Raw genomic sequence first — 5,025 nt, forward strand, 5'->3', positions numbered from 1 at the left:
TTTACTTGCTCTGCAATGTAGAGCTAGTCCTGGTTACACTCAGCACAGTATGACTGTACTTCTTAAAGTCACTACTGCGTTCTAGTATCTAGGAGGGATAATGATGTCACCCCAGACCAGTGCGGGCTGTGGCCGCCTCTTGTTCCCTTATTGCGGGGTATATGATTACCTTCCTCTTCTTGATGATCGGAAACGGTTTCTCAGAGTCCTCTGAAGTAGGTTTGTCTGCCGGCAGACTTTCCAAGATGGCCGCGGTGAGCACTGTGCGACTCGTGTGGCTCCTGTCAGGATCAGTGAATCTGCGATCTACGCGTTTCGCCTTCAGGCTTCCTCAGGATAGCAGATGATCTCCTGCCCAACTGGGACTCTATTTATAGGCAGTGGCGGCCATTTTAGGTGTGGTATATCTGCCCATTCTTCTAGTATACTCCTTATTCGTGACCTGACGGCCATCAAAATGGCATGCTGCCCGTTTTTATACAGTTATTATCATATATATAGGCACACAAGGTGCCTCAATTTGTGACAATAGACAGTATTTATATAATTTTATTATTCATTCTATTAGTACTGTTTAAAATTTCAGTCTTCATTAACTTTCAATATCTTAAATAAAATAAATCTATTTTTATATATTTATCTTGTAGGTATTTATTTCTTTGGGAATATCCTTAGTTATTTTTATGATATCTATTGATTATATTGCAGAAGACACCCTTTGTGGGGCTGCAATACATATGTATATTGACTGATTGAATAATTAACTAGCACCACTCATTTATCTATTATCTGATTAACTAGGGAGTTATATGCGCTAGGTGTTCTCTCTCCTTCGCTTCGACAGCTGATAGGGGCTTGCTGCGTAACTTCCAGCCACACCTCAACATCCTTAAACCCAAATCGAAAAACTTTCTGGCCATCCTGTTTTTTCCTAAAAAGTTCATCATACTATCTCCAAACATTATGCCCAGCTGCAACCTGCATACCCTGGACTAAATGCAGGTACTTCAGCACATTCTGACATTCAGCTGGGCGTGTCTCGATATAACAGGCAGCAAACACGTACATACCAGTCAGCCAATTCTGATAACTTCTCCTGGCCTCCTCTGCTGCTATTCCCCCTTTTTTGCTGAGTCTAACACCTTCTTAGCGTCATGAGTAATGGCGAACATGTCGACATAACGACTCTTACGAATTCGCTCTCTGATTTTGGACCTAACTCCTCTTAATATTGCCGTGTTAGAGCAATGGACCGCATCCCCCGAAGCATCTGGAACCGAGCTGGCCGCTATACTACCCGCTCTTTTGGGACTCTTGCCTTTACCCTTCAGCTGTTGCACAAAATATTTCATGAGCTTGCGCGGCCTCTCCCCAGAACTAGAGGAGTCCGAAGACTCGTCAGAATGCGATAGCTGCGCAATTGAAGGAACTGTAACACTCATCTCACCTGATCCAGATGCCGACGGGACCTCGGGCGTATCCCTGGAGGAGGAGGCTTGACCCACGATGTGCGGCACGCCCATCGACCTCCCTTGAAGTTGACGCGGATGCCAAGGGCTGAACTAAAGAAACCTGCGGGCTCAAGACATTCGGATTAGTAATTGGAGCAAAGGGAGGACAAGTAGCAATAGGCGCGGGGGGGGCAATGCGCCGGGGGAGTTAATGGGGAACTTGTAGGGGGGAGTGCGGAAGAAAGTGGGAGGGGCGGGGCTGGTGTAGGGAAAGATTGATGCTCTGCAGTATTTGATGGCAATGGCGGGGGCGGGGATTGTGGAAGGGGGGGTTGGCACACCAGCTGCTGGCGTACGTGCTGCCCAGGAATGAACTGAACCTGTTGGTGCATGGGTGCAAAATTGCCCGGGGCAGAAAAGAACTGCTGGGGGAAAAACCCGGGCGCTTCTGCATATGAGTTAGGATAAAATTGCTGGCTCGCACCCATGAACGGGTTTGCAAATGACTGCTGGTAAGAACCCTGGCTGAAGTAAGGAGAAAAACCAAACGGAGGGGGTGGGGGCGGGGCCAGGCCGATAATGCAAGAACTGCTGCCCCGCCTTTACGTAGGCCGCAGCAGGTGGGGGGGTCGACCCTGGAGCCAGCAACCTGGGTCAAGAACCATGAGGGGTTGCCCTATCTTGCTGCGCAAATGGCCTAGTTAAATGGATAAAAGGGGGATGATGCAAAGAATCTGCAGGCATGCTAGCCTGGCTCCTATGATAGGCCTGCGCCCTAGGCGCTGAGGCAAACCTCGGTCCTCCTGTCCCTAGGGCAGAGAGGGGGGAGTCAGAGGAGGTGAAAACCTCCTCCTCATCTAAAATGGCCACAGGAGGCGAGGGGGTGTGGCTAGCGGCCGGGGACGCCCGGCCTGCAATCCCCCTAACCCCCTTGGCCAAAATATTTGGTGGGGTCCCTGGAGCGACCGCCGTACCTGGCGGGTTTATAATACTGGGGCTGCCCACCGCTGTAGTCGGAGCGGCGGGCGGGAGCTGGGGCCCCGCACGGTCCAAAATGGCCGCCGGGAGGATGTCACTGTGCGGGGCTGCCGGGGAAGCCGGGCGGGCAGCCCCGCTAATGTCCGGCGGGGGAAACAGCCTGGGGGTGCTGGGTGCGCTCCCCACACCCCTGGCCAACCAAGCCCAGAGGCCGGATGGCGAAGGGGCCAGGGGTAGCGGGGCGGCGGAGGTGTTAGCCGCTGTGGCCACAGCGGCAGGTGGGAGGAGAGGGCCCACGCGCGCTGCGGATAGGTACGCACTCCGGGCAAGAGGAGAGGCCGCGGCGACCGCTAATGGTCTGGCGGCCTCAGCAAGGCGGCGGGGAGGGAGGGCATTTCTGCGGGGACGGGGCATCGTGCTGCAAACGGGGGGGGAGGGGGTTTGGGATAACAGGAGATAGAGGGAATGAAATAGACAGGAAAGGAAGAAAAGAGAAAAGGGGTTGATGTAGAGTAAGGCTATGTAAAAGGAACAGAATGAAAGGAGGAAAAGGAGATGAAAAAATGTTTATGTGAAGAATGAACTGCACACTATGGCTACTGAGTGCTTATCACTCTGGATCTCAAAATGGAAGGAGACAGTTGACTCCTCCTCTAGCCTTAAATGCAAGTGCTAAACCCTGCCTCGACGGGGCAGCTAATAGGCTAACCAGATAATGATTGGCAACTGACCTCCACCAATTACAAACTATCAACAAAACCAGCTCTAACTAGTACTGTACTCAATATAAAACAGTGTGCTTATATCTTCTCAAGCTTAATCAAGCATTCGAATATTTTTATATCTCGATTCCAGAGTGCTTTGTGGTACACATACTTTACGCATTATGTCATTAATGGTTTTTTAATTTTTGGCTTAATCTCTTTGGTCACAGTAGTTTGCCATTTGAGTTAAACACACTGTCCCTCTTTTATCGCTTTCCTTTTCTCTTTCTCCCTTTACACACAGACCTTATGGGCCATTCTTATGCTTTTGTATTTTCTTTTTTGTCATTCAGCACTTTCCACAACATTGGTGACACAGCTTACGATCTCATTGAGAGCTTCCGTCCGTACAAGCGCTTGGGGTTGGCATTGCAACCCCCGAAGGTTAGCAGCGATGATGTCAGTAAGACGTGCGGCTCACCCTTCGGCAGTGTGAATCCGGACGCCGAGCCTGTGCACCACTCAGTAACAGTCGGTGGGGTTATAAGGTAAGATGTGTTTTACTTCCCTGTTTATGTATACCTGGAGATGGGACGCTAGTCGCTCCGAAACGTTGTAGTAATAAATTCTTTCACACCAAGTCCCGAAGTGCAGTGTGGTGTAGGATGGCTTTGTAAGCACCAACACCTATGATACACAGGGGCTGGCTGGCAATTGTTAGCCTGGAGGGCAAGTCCAGAGCACTGGCCCATAAGCTACGGTTTATCCTTAAATAGAGATTGCAAGATTTCTCAGAAAAAGAGACAATATATGGCCCCATTTAACAACAAAACATAATCCCTTTATCAGTTACTAACAGGGTTATGGTCTCCTTTCAGTATTTAACAAACAGCGGCAAGCTTAGTGTATCACTGCACCGCCTGAGCCATCTATACATGGCAATAGTGATGTGGTCCCCATAGCAGGCATTGAGGACCCAGCAACAGTCTTTCCAGCATCATTGAAGCCTTGCAGGCTCTGCTGTGCCCCGGGCAGGTGAAAGTGTAATGCGCATGTGCGGACTGACCGTCACACATAACACATCAGCCCGTCACTGTCAGTCCAAGTATGTGTGTGTGGGGGCTGGAGGACAGCAGTCTACATACACATATATACAGTACACACACACACATACACATGGGAGAGGAGCTGCTTGGTGAGAGTTACAATGGGCTAGCTGCATGGTCACATTGGGACACTGGGGGCAGAGTGGAGCTGCGGCTGCACTGCAGCTTCTGGTAGATGCTGGGCTGCTTGATCACTGTGGCCACAGTGTTCGGTATATTCTGGGGGTGGAGCCACAGCCAGCACCAGGTGGGGAGTGTGTTTGAATTACCCGATTACTGTGGCCAGCAGTGATCTGGATTCATTTGGGGTTGAGCTGTGGGTGCAGAGGGGCCGGGAAGTCCCTCTGAGATTGGCGGCTGCTGGAACATTAACTTCCAGCAGCGCCCAGTGAGCATTTCTGACTGGTCACATTAGATGTGACCATCTCAGGGAAAGCCAAGCTTGGTGTGGTTGCATTTGATGCGACCAATCCAGGCAAGTGGTTAATAAAAAATATTTAAAAATTTTGAATAACTGGAGAAAAATCCATAATGGCTTAATAAATGAAAGCTGTGCTTACCTGACGGTCGCTCCTCCGTTCAGTCTCTTCTGATCAGCAGCCAGCAGCCATTGAATGAGAGAGCAGAGACACATGTGGATAAAGGGGGCAGAGGCTCAAATGGGGATTGGCACACAGGGTATAAGAGGACAATGGCATAGATATGGAGGGAGGGGTGCAGAGGCACAAATGGGGATTGGCACACAGGGTATAAGAGGACAGTGGCATAGATATGGAGGGAGGGGTG

The 5,025-nt window shown here is 50.3% G+C and overlaps 1 pseudogene; it reads right to left on the reverse strand.

Annotated features, from left to right (window-relative positions):
• Positions 1-774: 774 nt before the first annotated feature.
• On the reverse strand, positions 775-1,523 carry LOC148540686 (uncharacterized; annotated as a pseudogene).
• Positions 1,524-5,025: the final 3,502 nt, after the last annotated feature.

This window comes from Taudactylus pleione, unplaced genomic scaffold, assembly GCF_031769625.1.
Source record: "Taudactylus pleione unplaced genomic scaffold, aTauple2 ptg000018l, whole genome shotgun sequence".
NCBI lineage: Eukaryota > Metazoa > Chordata > Amphibia > Anura > Myobatrachidae > Taudactylus > Taudactylus pleione.